The sequence below is a fragment of the Sorex fumeus genome, unplaced genomic scaffold (genome assembly GCF_029834395.1).
Source record: "Sorex fumeus unplaced genomic scaffold, SorFum_2.1 ptg000120l, whole genome shotgun sequence".
Classification (NCBI taxonomy): Eukaryota; Metazoa; Chordata; class Mammalia; order Eulipotyphla; family Soricidae; genus Sorex; species Sorex fumeus.
Window position 1 is genome coordinate 1,013,883 of NW_026606177.1, and position 19,016 is coordinate 1,032,898.

Sequence of the window (19,016 nt, forward strand, 5' to 3'; positions counted from 1 at the left end):
GAGCTGGCTTGCCTCCTCCTTTAGGCGCTCAGATCTGTATGTGTTTGCGAGGTCATGTGCACCGGGACCCAGTGATTCTCAGATTGCTCGGGAAACCGCCTGAGACAGGTAAGAACAAAAGGTCAGTTCGAAGAGTTCTTGGGTCCCGGCAGCCAGCTGGCCAGTTAAGCAGCGGTGTCATCCCTGACAAGTCACCTCCCAGCTCTAGGCAGTGGCTCCCTCTTGCAGCTGTACCTGATCTCACAGTGGCCGAGTAAATGTTCTGTTTCCCAAAGTATGTTCTAAAGGATGTTAGCTGTGACCTCTATAGAAAAGAGCTTCCATGATGCGTGGGGATCAGGTTGTAGCAAAGGACATAGGAAATAAAAGCGACACCCACAGGTCAGACAGTGCTGCTTCTTTCCGATGAAGCAGCTACAGAGGTCAGTGCCCCAGATCTTTCGGAAGGAGGGCAAGGAACCCAAACCCTTCTCTCTTCCCTCTCCATCCCTTTCAAAGTCTTTTCATCCCTCACCAGGTATGCCGCAACTGCAGCCATTGTTCATGTGTTCCGTGTGGCAGGATTGAGGATGCTGAAAGCTGAATGGGGCACAGTAATGTCGGTCTTCTGTGTAAATAAACTTCCTTTAAGCAGTCTTTGCCAAAGGCCCTCTGGACACGCCTGCTGTGATTCTTTGAAAGTGGCTGTACACAACGGCATGAAAGTCCTCTGTGCAAGGCGAGCAGGCAGGGTAGTCTTCAGCCAGGGGTATTGCTGGGATGAGTGAAATCAAATTTCCCTGGCCAAGGAAGTTGAAAAAGAAAGTGAGGGAGTGGTCACTGTGCCCGCCGCACTGCCCACAGAGGTGAGCCATGCACTGGTTTACTGCTCAACCCTGGAGATGGCAGAGATTTCCAGTGTGAATTTTCACTGTGCCACTTCTCCTGAGCTGGACGTTGTGATTGTCCCTTTCTTCACGCAGCACATCTGCAAATATTAGTGTAGGAGACAACCCTGGAACACAACCTTGGTCACTTTGTTATTTATTTATTTATTTATTTTTGGCTTTTTGGGTCACACCTGAGATCAGATGAGATAGAGCATGTTCAGGGTGGTATGGTCATAGACTGGAGCGATAGCACAGCGGATAGGGCATTTGCCTTGCAAGTGGCCAACATGGCTGACCTGAGTTCTATTCCTCTGCCCCTCTCGGAGAGTCCAGCAAGCTACCCAGAGTAAGCTACCCATGACATATTCAATATGCCAAACACAGTAACAATTGTCTCAATGGGGATGTTACTGGGCCCACTTGAGCAAATCGATGAACAATGGGAGGACAGTGACAGTGACAGGCTCACACCCAGAGTTGCACAGTGGTTATTCCTGGCTTTGTACTCAGGAATTACTCCTGGTAGTGGTCAGGGGACCACATGGGATGCTGGGAATCGGATTCAGGTCTGCCGTGTGATGACGTGTTCAACCAGCAAACTCAAGGGGCCTCGGATCTATCACCAGATCCCTTGTGGAAAACCCCAATCGCCAGCAACTGCCCCTTAGGATCACCCATTCCACTGCCATCTGGGAACTCCTGCTATTCCCAGACACGGTCCCTGAGCCCTCTCGTGCTGGGATGCTCCCTGCCAGGACTGGGGCACATGCCGCCCTCCTCTCCTCATCGTCATATCCAGTCACGCATGAGTGAGTTTTTATTGAGATGAGATCATGGGGGTGTTCAGCGGCAAAGTCTTGATTTGATTCACATCAAGTGAGGGTGTAATTGGAAGCAATCAGAATGAAGCGTCCCATTTTAGGACAAGCCCTTCATGTGGCAAAACTTCGTGACCATACACTTGTGATTTAAAGAAATGAAGGCAGATTCAATACAAAAATAAGAAAAGAAACAAAACCTCAGAGGAAAAGAAAAACACAGAAGAGACAATGGAAAGAGCTCTCACATTGGCTCCATCTCGGGCAGGTTCTGCATTTGGTCCGTTGCCATGCACCGATACCCACCAAGCAGTTCCAAGTCTCAGAAGTTCCCGGGCATCGGTGTTTGTGGGCTCTGCCCGGTGTGAAACCTTTTGCCTTCGCCCAGGGGATGGCATCGTGGAGCAGAAGAGACGGGTGCCAGACCACAGGCTCACAGCAGCTGAGGGCAGGACGGATCGGGAGGAGGTTGAGTTCCAGAACCCGACGTGCTTGGACCCCAGCCCTGGCGGTACCAGAGTTTAAACTTGGGAAAGTTCTTTCCCTTCTCTGTGTCTTGGCTTCTAAGCTGCAAAGTGGGATACAACAGAAGTTCTGTCTCCTCTGGGTGAGTTGAACCTATAAATAATACCCCAAGGGGCTGCAAGATTAAACAATGGTTCCATTCCCAATACCACGTGGTCTCTGAGCATTGCTGGGTGCATCCCTGAAGGGTTCTGAGGACCCCCAGGTCACCTGGGTGTCTGAGGACTTCCTTATCCTTAGACATTCACATCAAACCATTAGCCAGAGTGGTCAAGAACTGGTTGGTGCGGCCCTGGAGCCTCCTGAGCACTGCTGGGGAGCACTCACCACCCAAGAAAATAGAGAACACACATGGCCTTTTTCCAGGCTTTGTGATTGATTTCAGTTGGTTCTTCCTGTTGCCACCGGCTGTTGTCATGACTAATATTATTGGCTCTCATGTTCAGTGTGAAGGAGAGAGCAGGGAGGATGCCAAAGGAGAGGCAGTTCGAGCACAGAGAGCAAGTTCTATCAAGAAGCATCAGGACTGGCAGACCTTTGTTGGCTTCTTCTTCCAGGCAGGCATCCCGGTTTGACTGGGTCCAGCCTGCAGTCCTACTGGCTTGGCTGGAAGATTGTATGACGATTGGTGGAATCCACCAGTTCAGATTCCATTCAATTCAGAAATCTTCCCATTTCAAAACTAACTCCCCGAGTCCCTAGGGATTTTTTTCCTTAACTCATTTATTTGTGTACAAGCTTGTCCCTCTTGTGCAGAAAATTGAAAGAGACAGAGACAGAGATAGAGACAGAGACAGAGAGAAGAGAGAGGAATGGAAGAGAGAGGAATGGGAGAGAAAGAGTGAGAGAGAGGGGGGGAAAGAGAGATAGAAATATAGACAGAGAGGAGAGAGAGGAATAAGAGAGAGGAATGGAAGAGAGAGAGAAATAGAGAGAGAGAGAAGATTAAGAGACAGCAGTCAGAGCCTGGGAGAAGATAGGTCTGGAAAACTAGACAATGGGGGATGGTGATTGAAAGGAATGGGATGAGGGACAGGGTGAGAATCACAGGAAAGCCATCTGACTACCACATCCCCCCATGGGCTCATTCAGCATTGAGTCTAATGCTGCTTCTTTATTTGGGGGGAGGGGTGCTTCCAGGTAGTTCTCAGGAAGCTTGAGGCAATGACCAGGGCTTCCTAGCCAACCAGCCAGCAGTCTCAGTACCCGGGCATGTGGGACTCCCCAGCCCTGGAGTGTGGAGATTCCTCGGGCCTCCAGGGCTGCTCCTGGTCATGCTCCTGGGACCCTGTGGTGCTGGACATCAAAGCCGGGCCTGTGTGTCTTCCGGCAGCAGCAACTCTCTCCCCAACCCCACTCATAGTGCTTTCTAGTCAGCCGACAGACATCTGCCTGCGACCCTGCGGCCTGAAACCTCCAACTCCCTCACTTGGGAAATGATTAACGGCTGATGGATCCCAGAGACAGCTTCTCCAGAGGCCGAGGGGAGGGCTCTGGCTTCTCCCTCCATGGACCCACATATGCTCTCCAGAAGCTCCCGAAGTTCTGGGAATTTCTTGTAAGAAGTCTCACTTTCCAAAGAATACTTCGCAGCCCCACAGTTTCTTTGAATAAGCAGTTACATCATCTTTCCGACACTATCGCCCACAGCCCCCGCACAGATGGGTGTCTGTGGGGGGGAGGAGGAAGTCAGGGTGCCCAGGTCAGCCAGGATAAGATGACACCCGTCTAGGAGGCCAGGCCTCCCCCTCGCTCCCAGCCTCCTTCCTCCTGCTCCCCAGGCAAGTGCTGGCCGAGATGCACTTCCAGAAATAGAGGAGGGTGTACCAAACCCCCGAGTTCAGCCCCATGATCCCCGGAACAGCTTCAGCCATGTTCCTCAACATGTGTAGGCAACAGAAGAAGAGCAAAAGCCAAAGCAGAGTTTTGCAGAGATTGTTATAACTTTCTTTTTAACTGTCTATGCTTCTCGAGCCTTGTAAGCTAATTGCTCTAAATCCTGGGGTTTGTTCTGCTCCATCTCGGCCATGGACCTGGGATAGGCAGGTCCTTTTCCCTGAGGTCAACTTGGGGAAAGGAGGAGCACAAAAGGATGAGACTCCTAGAATGTGTTAAGCACTGAAGTCCCCACACTGAAGGGGGTTCACTTCGAGGCTGCCTGATCTAAGGCCTTGACAGCAAATGGCATCTGGTTCTGCCTCCTGGTGGGTCTCCTGGGGGTGACAACACTCAGTGGCTCTCTGATGAAGGCAGTGAGGAGGAAAAGTCAAAACCTGTAATTCCAGGATTGTTCTCTTTAGGGAGAGGAGTGGGTTTTCCCCAAGCTTTGCCCAGGAAACCCAGGGACCCTTCTAAGGAGTCTCAGCCAGCCTGGCTGGACTATCTCGACGCACCCCCATTGCCATTTGCCTACGGGAATTTTGGAGAATAAAATGGAACTAGAGTTGCTCATTCTGTGGAGGGCATCAAATACAGTTAAGATTTTTCTCCTCTCTCTCCTCTTCACACTGGTTTTACTCATTCAAATTTTCTTTCTTCTAAATTATAGTTCATGTACTTGGAACTTTGTAAACCTAATACCAGTAGACTGACTTTTTTTTTTGTCTATTTGTTCTGGGGGCTATACCTGGCAGTGCTCAGGACTTACTCCAGGATCTGTGCTCAGGGATCAGCCTTGCTAAGACTCAGTGGACTCTATGGGGTGCCAGGGTTTGAACCAGGACCAAGTGCAAGCAAAGCACCCTGCACATTGTGTTATCTCTCCAGCCCCACAATGAACTGATTTTTTTTCAACTAGAAAATCTGTATCAAATATCAACTATTGTTTCCCAAGTCAGCCTTAGTTGCCAATGGAAGTGGAGTGAATGCAGGTCCACTGTTCTGGGAAGCTGAGCATCAAGGATAGAACAGAAACATGTGGACACTGGTTGTGTGGAGCAGGTTTTAGCAGGACTGTGGCATGTGTCCACTGCTGACCAACATGCCTAACCAGTCTCTGCTTCTCAAGGTAGCCACTTGACCCTCTCATCAGCACCTCTCGCCCGCCCCCCATTCCAGTAGACTGGGACTCATTTGGGATATCTGAGACTGTCTGAGTGCCTGAGTGGACAGAGAAGCAGGTGGGCAGAGGGTAGAATGAAAACGTCATTCTGGATCCTATTGTTATGAGGGCATTGGACTCCCAGATGCCACAGGTGGGCCAGGCAAGTCTGCTATCTTTGTATGTGGAGCATGGCAACAGATGCCAGAGCAGATAAGATCTGTCTCTGCATAAGAGATAAGACCTGTCCTTGCATAGTGACCCAGTAGGGAGTGTCTGGGTGCATTTGACAAGCACCAGGTATCTGGCCATGAGTCTCACCAACACCCCAAGAATTGTCAACTACGCTTAGTAAGTCACTCCTAACTGCAGCATCTAGCCCTACTTGGGATTGGGCCAGGTCAAAGCAGAGTTGGAAAGGTGATAGGTCAGTAATGCCAAACTTTATGTGAGTGGACCATACTTTTAAGCCAAGACCCTCTAGAAAATATGTGTGTATTTGGCAATACAGTGAGCAGCCATCAGCTGTCTCCCAGAGTGCTTTCTACATGCATCTGTCATCCTTTGCCCCATGTCTGCCCGGACCCGGTGCACAATGTGTCTGTTGGGGAAAAACTGTTCCCCAACTATTGAATCTGTCCAAGCATTCAGGACCACCAGATCCTCCACATGGTCTTGCTACACACCGCCTTGTCTGTGGTTACCTTCATCAGGATGTGATCTGTTTTCCCTCACAATGTGGGGGGAATGAAGGACATCCTCAGAGAATGCTCAGGGTAGCAGATACACTCACACACACTGACACACACATACTCACACTCACACACATACACACACTCACTCACACAAACATACTCACACACACTCACACACACATACTCACACACATTCACTCACACACAAATACTCACACACACACACACACACACACTCACACGCCCCCACTCTTAGTCAAGCATCCCCTGCTTCAAGTGCTGAAGACAAAGCTTTCTCCTCTTGAGGGAGAGTGCTTGATTTGGGAAGAGCAGTTGGGCCTCGGACAGTAGGGTCAGTTCTGAAAAATGTTCCACAAATACCACGAATGTGCTCGTGCACCAATGAGCGTGAGCCTGAAGGCTTCTCTGTCCAGATTCATCAATTGTTGCCAAATCTGGGACACATTTGAAGGGTAGTTAGCAAAGGAAGAAGACTTGAACCTTGAATTGTACCAGGATATAGAAGGCTTTGAAGCTTGAAACTCATGAGTATGGAAACTCTCGTGTTCCACAGCAGAGGGTCAGAGGGACAGCTCTATGTCATGGTGCTTACACACAGCAGAAGACCCTGCTTCAACCCCCCTACACGTCAGGTCATGTCCCGAGCACAGAGCTGCATATTAGTCCCAAGTACCACAAGGTGTGGCCCTCAAGCTAATAATTAGAACAGTATTAATAATAGCAGTACTGGGGTTGGAGCAATAGCACAGCAGGTAGGACATTTGCCTTGCACGCGGCCGACCCAGGTACTATTCCCAGCATCCCATATAGTTCCCTGAGCACTGCCAAGGGTGATTCCTGAGTGTAGAGCCAGGAGTAACCCCTGTGCATCGCCGGGTGTGATCCAAGAAGCAAAAATATATATATATATATATCAGTGCTCTCAAAGTAGGCAATACCACCCGCTTGTACAACTGGGGTGATCTAGGGGATTGTTAAAAGCCTCAGGTATAAGAAAGAGCCACTTTCTGATGCTGGCTTGTAGAAAGTTGATTTCCAGGGCTCCATTGAGTGATTTTATTTCCAGAATAAAGGAACAATATGTAGAAAGGGAGGTAGGTTGAACAGTTTGGGAACTTCTGATCTGAAGGAGTCACTCAGACAAAGCACAAGACCCAGGAGGGTTTGGTGGCTTGATGGGCACCTTGGAACTGTCTCACGTGATACCAAAGTCACGTGATGAGGTTCCAAACCAGAGGGACCTTTTGAACAGATATCCCTGAACCTGGAGACCTGGGCCAAAGCCCTTTATGCTGCATGATTTGTGGATAAGGGACACATGATCTGTGAATAAGGGACACATGGAAGGCCACTGGAGCACAGGGGCAGGACAGCAAACACAGAGTGCTGAGCTGAGGACCTGAGGGGGAAACCACAAAATGACAATTATTCCAGCTTTCAATGGAAACGATGCTTGAGCCTTTTGTTTCCTGAAGGAAACAGAAAAGGAGAAGAATGACTCTATCCATTTTCTTGATCATCAGAGGCTAACACAGTGGAGAGTGGTCTCCGAGGAGAGCCAAAGAAGGACTGCATTTCCTCAGCTCCAGCCCTGAGCTGGAAAAGCAGCCCCACACGTGAGCAACTTTGCTTTCCCCTTCCGAGCTAATTGAATGTGCAGAGAGAAAGAGGAACCAAAGCGACTCCATTAAAATGAAATGTGTCCCCGGAGAACTTGTCCCCTCCACGCTCCTGCCCACTGTCCTCTACCCCGGCACAATAAGAACTTTTCCTGGCCAACAAAGCCCATCTTCAGTTATTATTTCTCTTTGTCTCTTTTCATATTCCCTAATAGGAACATTTCGGGAGCTGCTGGCTAGAAAATTAGTCGTCTGAACTCTGATTCTCCCTCTCTCTCCTTTTCTTTCTTTCTGTGTCTCTCTCCTCTCATCAGATTAGTGAGAAAATTCAGCATTGAATCTCTTTCAAGCTCTTTGCTCTGCACAGCCTGGTTAGCACATGGAAGGGGCTAAGATTAAACCTTAATTTAACGCTGTCTCTCACCCAGACATCATCGACTCCTGGCCCAGTTTAACTTTCAATCATTTTCTAAAATGTCTGGAGGAGTGAGTGCTCCTTCACACTGCCCGGGTCTCCACTGTGACCCACCTCCCTTGGGTAGATGCCCTGTGATGCCATCCAAGATGGCAGTAGGAGGGAGAAGGAGAACAAGAAGAAAAAAATGATTTATTGAGCTCTTGGCATTTGCCTGGCATCATGCATATAAATGCACCATCTCTTGATGAAACACTTACAAGGATCAATAGATGATTCTTTATTATATTTAGAGAGAGAAATTAAGACTTAGAGGGGGAAGGTCTTGTCTAAGTTCACTCCAGTAATCAAAGATAGAGTTGTAATACTCTGGCACTGATTGTCAGCAATTTAATTTCCCTGAGGTTCTACCAATTTTTCTGGGGACTCTTCCAGTAGAATTGCCATTCCACATTCTCAGAGAGAACAGAACTTTGTAGATGTAATGCCTTCTTCACTGCCTTTCTGGTATTTAGTGAGGGAAGAGTTAAGACAGGGGTCTGCTGTTAATCCAAACTCAAACTTGTTCAAACCAGAAGAGTTATCTTGAAGAGTTGTTTCATAGCAACTCACCTCAAATCATACTCTCCACTCTACTCAACACCTCTCACCATATTTGATGTTTCCGAGGGAAAGTAAAAAACCAAGACCACGTGGGGATGAGAAGTGCTTCCAACGTGCCTCTCCAGAGAAGAAGAAAGAGGAGAACTGGTTTTTAGCATTGGTTTTGAGAAGACGAGGACAATCCTGTCAATTTGAATCACATCAGACAGTACGGCTGGGACAGAACCCTGACAAGACCTGCTTCAGGTGTCAGATGTCCAGTTCGCAGGGGAATGCACAGGATAGCAGAGACAGAAGAGCAGGCTAGTAGGCCAAGCAGGAAGATAATGTCCAGCATTGATGGGTTTTAGAAAGCAGAGGAGAGTCTAATGACAGAGCAGATCATGTTTAGAAATTTTGGCAAGAAGGAGGACTGTCAATGGTTGGAAGCTTGCCACAAGTGTGTGTGGCAAGAATAGAGAAGGGATCTCTATGATAATAAGCAATAGTTGGAAACGGTCACTCTGGACCAGAACTGAGTGTTGAAAGTAGGTAAAGGGATATACATGATAACCTTTCAGAATCTTTATTGCAGGTCGTATGTGAATGAGAGGGTGGTGGAGAGTGAGAGTGAGAGAGAGAGAGAGAAAGAGAGAGAGAGAGAGAAGAAAAGTGAGAAAAGTGTCTGCCATAGTGCTGGGGGGGGTAGGAAGTGGAAGGGGAAACAGGACATTGCTGATGGGAAATGTGCTCTGGTGAAGGGATAGATATTGGAACATTATATGATTGAAATCCAATCATGAACAACAGTGTAACTATGTATCTCTATGATTCAATTAAAAATAAATAAATAAAAATTCAAAAAAAAAGAAATTTTGGGAAGAGATGCAAGCCAACAATAATCAAGATCATTAGCTACCCCAAATCATATGTGAGGAACTATTCATTATAGACTTATTGATTCATATTAACAAAATACGAAGAATGAAGTTTTCATGTGTATATATGCATATAGGGAGAGGCAAATGCACACAAAAATATAAAGAGAATCATTAATACATATGTATACCGCTTGTCAAAAAGATTACTCTACTAAAAAGTTTATCCTGGGCAGGGGCATTGCTGTAGAGATAGTGGAAGGCAAAGGTAAGACAGAACTTGCCTTGTGCTTGATATACCCCAGTTTAATCCTTGGTACAATATATGCTTTCCTGAGCACCATCAGGATTGATCCCTGAACAGAGAGCTGGGAGCATGCATGGGAACTTCCAAATGTTGCCCAAAAATCAACAAGAAAATTTTAAAAGAAGGAAAAAGTTCTCTTTCTAGCCCTTTTGCCCTCAATATCAATAAATGAAAAGATCTCCTCTCTCTCTCTCTCTCTCTCTCTCTCTCTCTCTCTCTCCTCTATGTGAAATTTCATATGTAGAATGAACTGGAAGAGAATGAACTGGAAGAAATGGTACTGACCTCCTCAGAACACGTGACTCCAAATTTAACATTGGAAGGAGAGTTTTTGCCCTTTTCTGCTTATTTATCTTTTCTCTTTCAGTTTTCACTTCCCCCACAATACATATCTATTTTAAAAGTGAAAGTATGGGGCTGGAATGTAGTGCAGGAGGTTGGGCGCTTTCTCAATTCTTGGCACCCTGTAAGGTCCCTCGAGCCCTGCCAAGAGGGATTCCTGAAGGCAGAGCTAGGAGTAAGCACAGCCCTGACTCTCTCTTCTTACTTCCCAAATAAACTTGTTTACTTCACACACACAGCATGAAATATAGACAAGATCTTTTTTCATACTTTAAACTCTTTTACTTTGAAGTGATGCTAGAATCATAATTACAGTCATTGGGCAGAAAGTTTTGCGGACCTGTCTGCTTCTGCAACGATTGCCAGAATTTGGCTGGGACTCTAGGAACTGAGCGTCAGAGTCTGGGGTTGTTCCGCATGTGCTCCTTTGCTTAGCATCCTTGAAAGCCATGGGGAAGGCTGTTAGGTTGGAAAGCCCACCCTACTTTTTAATCTACGCTATCCATCCACCACTTGTTCATTTCTTACCCTCCTGTAAGCCCTAATCTACTTTAAGATCTAAAGCACAGGGACAGTCCCTGAGACCCAAGTCGCCCTGCTTCGATGATGACCCTGTAATGCCTCAGACCAAAACTACCTTAACCTGCCTGAGTGCTGGTACAGGGATTAGAGCACTTGCCTTGCACACAGCTAAGTCCTGTTCAGTACCCTGCAGAGAATATAATTCCCTGAGCATCCCCAAGAGTGATCCCTGAGCACGGAGCAAGGAAGTCCTTAGGTCAATTGTGTGTGACCCCCCAAGCCAAAATATAAACAAAAGTACCAATTTTCTTTTATTTCTTTATTCCTTTTAACCAAGACTCCCCCCTCCTCCCCAGGTCTCCCCGTTGCTTTCTCATCTTCTCTAAGAACAAGGTCCCCTCAGCATCTACTTTCTGAAGACTCACTGGTCATTTCCATTCCCCCTCAGCATGTCTAGGACCTGGTGGAGGAATGCCGCCTCCATCCACATCTGCAGGGGAGGAATGTACAATTGTCACCTGCAGTCTAAAGAGCTATTCTCTTCCTAATCTGGAGTCTCTTAAAGGGGAACTGTCTTACCCTTAAAAAGCTGCCTCCAAAGGATCATTAATTTGTAAATGTAAAGTGCATCTAGGATGCAGCGTCGAATGAGAGGAAAGGATATATACGCTGGAACGATCCCCACACTTAAAGCTCTCCAGGACCGTTTTACTATTTAAGAGGAAGGTAAAAGCACTGTGCATATAATTGAATTTTAACGGCGAAAATAATATGCATTCACACTATGCATTAGAGACTCGACTTTAAAATTATTTCTAATATAAACACATTCTCTCCAGACCTCATTTCCCTCCTCTTTTTTTGCTCCTGCTCTCAGGCACAAATTACTGTTAAGTTGGGCTGAATAATGAATGAAAGCCGTGTCATTAATGACAAGCTGTAATACCGAGCTGATGAGATTTCTTGTTTACTAAGCTCTCTGTCTCTCTCTTATCTGTCTGTCTGTCTGTCTGTCTATGTCTCTTTCCAAATATTCCTTAGCAAGGAGCATTGACAAAATGATCCATATTTAACTGAGTCTCTAATTGAAAGATTAGGAAGCCGTGGAAATTGAGATGAGCAGGTTCAATAGCCTGATGAATAATTAAACATAAACCCACATAAATACATACAATAGAAAAGTAATCCCCTGTTTATAGAACCCCTTGACAGTAGGTGGAAGACCCTTTTCTCAGTCGAAGGACTCTACACCTAGAGCAAAGACTGGTCTTGCAAAGATAAACCCTCAGCCTGAGAGTGTCCATGGCTGCTTTGGGATCGAGTCTGTTTCACCTATTAGAGCTGTTCCGGTGCAGCTTGCCCTGATATCCAGTTCCTGGTGGTCACGTGTTCATTGTGAGGTTCCTGGGTATCAACATCTTGGTGAGGACCGTCTATTTGCCCAGGTGGAAGCAGATGGATGAGGTAATAGGATGGGTGGCTGTGGCTTCAGGTTCTGCAGCATGAGTCGGTGAGGGAGATGGGAGGCTGCAGGGCGGAAGTCTAGGTTGGATGGCTGTATCTGACATCTCCAGCTGTGCCGCTGCCACTGCACCTTCAAAGGAAGTTTCTTGGCCTCTCCTGGACTTGAAAGTTTAGAGATAATGAAGGGCAGATGCAGGGATCGAAGAAATAGAGCAGTTGGTTGCTTAACTGGCATGTGGCTGATCTGGGTCTGATCCGCAGCATCCTAGCTGGTTCCTTGAGCATCACCAGGAATGATCTCTGAGCACAAGCCTAGGAGTAACACCTGAGCATCACCAGTATGGCCCCAAACTAAAAAATAAATAAGAATGAAATGTAGATGCTCTTTCTTGAGTCCAATCACACTCGGAAGAGAGGTGTAGCCAAATCTCCAAGTTATTTATGAGGTGGGAGGACTTCTGTGTGTAAATAAGACCAAAGGATATATGAAGGAACTTTTAAGTCTCCAAGAATCAAAATACTCATAAGCTCAGTGATCTAGATGGATGTCTTTATCTTATGCTGTATTAAGCGCTTTGGAGGTACCATCTCCATCCGAAACATTTCCACCATGGAAGAGAGAAAACAATATGCCCGCTTACAACTTTTGGACATGCAAACCAAAGCTCGGAGACATAAAGTGCCCTGTCTTTATTGGTAGTGATATTCAGAATCTGCTAGGTCTGGGACTTGAATGCAGTGCCATCACCTTTTTAGTCGTGATTCTGGGGCGCGTCACAGCCTGTCCTTTTGTGAGTCATGGCATAATCAAGTAATTCCAAGAAACATTTCTCTGACCTAATAAATATGTATTCCCTCCTATTACTAAAGAGGCTTTTGCCTTTGTTGTTGAAATAATAACTAAATGCATCTCAACGTTTTTCCCTGTTTGCCTTTGTGACTACAAAGCTCGGGGCTCAATTTATTGCTCAAATGCAATAATTTTATCAGCCTCCACATGAAAGTATTCTATTCTTCTAAATGGATTTTAAATCTAGGTTCTCTCTTCACTGTCTTAAAGTATGTTTTGTTGTAAGCCCTTCTGGATTCTTTTCTGAGGATGTCCATACAATTAGAAAACACTTTCAAATCAATTAACCTCAGTGGGCTGTCAGATTGGATCATGGGCTGTATTACCCTCACTTTATAAGTCGGGAAACAAAGGAAGTTAAGAAACTTCTTCCAAATAAATGAGCTGGTAAATTCTGGAACCGAGATACTTTGCAATCATCCCTATTGTACACCCAGTTATTATTCCATTATACCATGTTGCCTTTTGCGTGTGGGGAATAAATATTATTCTTAAAAAATTCCATTTCTTGGTACTACATGGAAAGTATCATGCTAAGCGAAATGAGTCAGAAAGAGAGGGATAGACATAGAAAGATTGCATTCATCTGGGGAATATAAAGTAACAAAATAGGAGACTAACACCCAAGAATAGCCAAGACTAGTACCAGGAGGTTCGCTCCATGGCTTGGAGGCGAGCCACACATGCTAGAGGAAAAGGCAGCTCAGATAGAGAAGGGAGCACCAAGTAAAGGGTGTTAGGAGGATCCTCCCAGGATGGGAGATCCAAGCTGACAGTGGACTGTGGACCAAACATGATTGCCACTCAATGCCTCTTTTGCAAACCACAACACCCAAAAGGAGAGAGAGAACAAAAGGGAATGACCTGCCACAGAGGCAGGGTGGGATTGGGGGGATAGTGGATGGGAGGGATACTGGGATCTGTGGTGGCGGAAAATGGGCACTGGTGGAGGGATGGGTATTTGGTCATTGTATAATTGAAACCCAAGCACAAAAATTTGTAAGACTACAACTGTACCTCATGGTGTTTCACTAATAAAAATTTTTAAAAATTTTTTTCATTTCCAGGAGATGGTCATAGCCCAAAGCAGAAATGCGCATATGGGACTGGAATGTGCTTTGACCTCCCCCCACCTTTGTTTACACTTCTCTAATGCTGCCCCTTCCACACCAGTCTTCGGTATGTTATTGCTAGATTGGGGCCTCATCTCTGCTAGCCAAGCAATCACTCAAACATGAATCTGGAGGTGTATGATGCAACAGGAGGTTTCCCGGGCTGGCTGCGGAAAGGCAGCAGTGTCTCATGCTGTTCGGAAGGAACTCTCACAGGAAGTGAAATTCGGCCTTTGTCAGTGGGCAGATGCCTGGCAGCTGCGCCGACTGGGGAACAGTTGCGTCGGTTGGAATCTACAAGACGTCATCTGGACTCTACAAGACATCAATGCAGCAGAAACTTGGGGAAAGAGCAAAGTCCGAGTTTTATAGTGGAGCTGCTGGGGGAAGGTAGTGGACAGGGAGCACTTGGCCAACCAAAGGGCAAGGCTCATACCAGGAGGCCGATGGCAATAATGGTCCTGAGGCAGGTCCCCAAATGCAGGGCCACAGGGCCAGAGAGCAGCAGTGTGGGATCTGAGAAGGTTCTAATGGGAACTGTCCTTTGTTCTAATGTGTGTCCCCTTTTCCTCTGTGGGCACTATGGGGTGAGCAAAGAGAGAGGCTTCAGCAGGTCAGAGGATTTGATAATTGAGCTTCTAATTATTTGTCATATTAAGCTTTCTGATGTTTAAAAAACCAAACCAGTAATGTGACCAAATATATATATATGCATGTGTTGTATGTTTCAGGATATATTGAGAAATAAAAATACAAAAAAAGCCAAAAATCTCATCTGGCTGTTGCTATATAAACTTCAGCATAAGTAACATGCACAGTCTTACATCAATGTGGCCAAAACTCGACATACGGCTTCCAAACTTGCTCGGTTTGAGTCTGATTGTGTCCCCCACAACCAGCTGCTGTCTAACAGCTCTAGTTGTAAGTTCTGCTCCCTTATTCACTGTCTCATTGTATCTGCATTTATTCGTTGCCACCCCTGGATCTGTCACGCTTGCATCTTCGCTTCAAACTCTTTAAAATCATTGGCATAGTCACACTGCAAACATTCACGGGCACAGAACTCGGAGCAGAGTTCACCAAGACCCACATGATGGCCTCTGGGACCCGCTATGGACAGAGAGGCAGGGAATTTGCCCCTTTATTTAATATGTCTGTGGTTCGTCTGTATTGCCCCTTTATTTAATATGTTTGTGCCACTTTATTTAATAGTATGTCTGTCTTCTCAGAGACCTCAGGGAAGGAGAGTTTAGGGTCTCCTCAGACAACCACAATACTCAGCCATCTTGGGATGTCATGTAGAAGCTTATCGAGGACAGGAGCTTCATGAGACCATCACCACTCCCTCATCTGGGGACAGTTTCTGGCTACTGAGAAATTCTCTTTCCACCCTATCCCCACAGTTCTGAACTTGTTTTCAGGATACTGGAGCCTTGACCCTTTCAACTCCTATTCTCCCTTGCTGGCCAGCTCCCAGTTAGGTTTTAATAGGAATAGATAGTCAGTGTATCTGGAAGGATCAGGGGACAAGGGATGGAGAATAGATTTCCCTGTGGAGTCTGGCTGTACTGTCAAGCTCTGCCCATCACCCCACGAGGGAAGCTGGTTCATACATCCTGACTCATACTCCACCAGCTCACCTAGGCCTCTTTTCTCCCGAGAGATATTGGTAACAGGTAGGATCCTTGTTGGATTTCTAAAATCCTTGACTCCTCCTATGAGCCTCGGGTGCTCAGATCAGCCAGGCCCCTGCCTCCTATGATGTCTGAGTCCCAGTTCTCCAAGGCCTTACTGGCTTAGAGTCTAGATTCTAATAATTCAACTTCTCTTGGTTTCCTTACATCTGAGAATAGAGCTGTCTCTCACATAACTCTTGTCTTGTTCTAACTTGGTCTTCTCTTCATTTTCATTCCTTCTTCTATTCAATAGATTATCAATGGACAATGCCCTTTCTTTCTTAAAACAAAGGACATGGGTTGACATTACCTAAAACTTGTGTTCAAGTACCAAGAGTCCCTATTCCTACTTTTATACACATAGAAATGAAAATGTGGCCACTTTTGGCAAAACTCCATGGAAGTGTTATAGAGGAATGAAAGAGCTTGGGAATTTTAATATACTTAGTCTATATTTAGTCTAATTTAGTCTAATTTGGTCTCTTTTTGTTTGTTTGTTTGTTTCATTTTGGCTTGGGAGACATACCTGAGGTCACGGTCATGGTCCTCCTGTTATTCTTCGATTAGCTCGAGCGGGCCCAGTAACATTGTGAGACTTGTTACTGTGTTTGGCATATCGAATATGTCACGGGTAGCTTGCCAGGCTTTGCTGTGTGGGCGAGATACTCTCAGTAGCTTGCCAGGCTCTCTGAGAGAGGCGGAGGAATCGAACTCGCGTCGGCCATGTTGGCTGCGTGTAAGGCAAACGCCCTACCCACTGTGCTATCGCTCCAGCCCATATCTGAGGTATTCTGAGTTTATTTCTGACTCAGAGGGATCACTCTTGTTGGTGCTCAAGGATGGAGCACATATGGTGCTGGGGATCAAACTCAGATCAGCCATGTACTAGTCTTCTAGTTAAGAGGTGGGTGGGGCTCCCCAATTGGACATCATTCTAATGTGGTTCTCAGATCAGGGCAAATTTTGTGAAGGGACAAATTCTCCCGTGAGCCTGTAATACACTGGAGCTTGGCAACCCCTATACTTCATCCCCAACTGCCCAGTGTACCTTGCTTCTCATTCCCACAGCAGCATGGGGGGGGGGGTAGGGGGAGTTCTCATCTCCTTACTGGGTGATGTTAGTGGGAAAAATCTCACAATTTAAGAAAAAGTTCACTCTATTCAAAAGTGTGTCTGTGCATATGTGTGCCTGCATGCCTGTATGCATGCATATGTGTCTGTGTGTGTCTGTGTGAACACATGTGTGTGCCGTTGTGGGGATAAGCATATGTGTGCGTGTGTCTAAGGAGAGTTATCATGAAATCACAGTTGAGATGAGATTCCAGACTAAATTTAGACTAAGCAACAGACCTCTTTACATGACAACGGATACCACACTAGCCCCGCGAGTAAGTAACCATTACATTTATTTCAGAAACTGGCAAACATGAAATGGCCATCTCTAGGTGGAAGGGAAGAATGTAAATAAAACCCACTATTGTCCTATTCACCATGGTACATTATTTTCCACAGGAACTTGAAGGTACCTATGGCCAGCTCCCAGTTAGGTTTCACCAAGGTCAGAGCACCTGGGAGAATCAGGGGACAAGTAATGGAGAATAGGTGCCCTCATGGTGTCTGACTGTACTGTCAGATTCTGCCCATCCGCCCATGAGGGTTCATACATCCTATGGTACCTTCAAGTACCTGTGGAAAATAAGGTGGTGGGCACATCTCAGCATGGAGCCAAGGGGCATCTCTTTGAGATGAAGAGATTGAAGCCACAGGTAGGGCTAGAGTTTGAGGTACAAAACTGAGAGGGGAATGAGCTTAACATATACAAAGAAAGAGGCCTCCCAGCCATGAGCAAATGCCAACATGCTTGTGGGTTATAATGAGGAAGTTAAACTCTTGGGAAGCTACAACAAAGCAGGTATTTCAGAATGTACACACAACTGAGAGCCAGGTCTTGGAGATCCGACACAGGCAAGGAAACATTTATTCAAAACCTGAGTATTCTGTTGAGATTATGGAGAGACTCTACTAATCTAATCTATAGGATTAGGGGCATTCTAACCTTGGACTAAGATTGCTTTAGACAGATCCCTGTGTAAAGGAGAAAGTGAGAAGGGAGAGCCCCCCTAATCAAGACCTCTGATTGGTCATTCCACACATACTCATTTGCATAAGGTTGACCAATCAGATTACAGAAATAACTAAGGGTAGGTTATATATATAAACTCAGGTCACTGTGTAGTAGTGGGATTTGAGTGAGTTTGCTGTTTCAGACATGAGGTTGCTGCTGATTCCTTAAAGAAAACAAACCAGCAGTAATGTGCAATGTGCACTGCAATTGAAGAGTCAGTATACTGAAGACATTTGACAGTGTGCTAATCTTTCTCAATGGCCACAATAACCTGAAGCTAGAGCTGTTGCAACATCTGGTGGACATTTGACCATCTCAGAGACAATTTTGCCACCGCAATTGTTTGGGGGTGCTCTTGATATCAGTAGAAGCTACGGATGCGGCTACCTATTCACTTAGCAAGGAAAACTGCATGGAAAGCTGCTAAGCACGGCTTCCCAGAATATCTAGAAAAGACAATCACTGTCACTGTCACTGTCTTCCCGTAGTTCATCGATTTGCTATAGCGGGCCCAGTAATGTCTCCATTGTGACAATTGTTACTGTGTTTAGCATATCGAATACGTCACGGGTAGCTTGCCAGGCTTTGCTGTGCGGGTGAGATACTCTCGGTAGCTTGCCAGGCTCTCCGAGAGGGGTGGAGGAATTGAACTCAGGTCGGCCATGTTGGCCACTTGCAAGACAGACACCCTACCCACTGTGCTATCGCTCCATCCCAGAAAAGACAATAAGATACGATAAAGTTATTATAAAGGCACAAAGATAGGAAAGGAAGAAGTAAAATTGTCTCACTTGAGAAAACAGAGATCATGTGCATAGAAACTGGTATTCACAAAAATACTAGAATTAAAGTTGTTTTTGACATGCAAATTAGGTTAGTGAGGAATTCCCTGCATTGATGTAATTTTCGATTTGCTCGAGCGGGCCCAGTAACGTCTCCATTGGAGATTTTGTTGTTACTGTGTTTGGCATATCGAATACGTCACGGGGAGCTTGCCGGGCTCTGTTCCGGGGCCGAGAACTACAAGCCTACTCGAATTGGAGTCGAGCATCTTCCACCCAGATCCTCCAAATTCCAGTAGGCAGGGGTCACACCCACCACCTGGCCCCCTGGCGCCGTGTAATCCCATCAACGGCCAAGACTCAGAGACTATAAA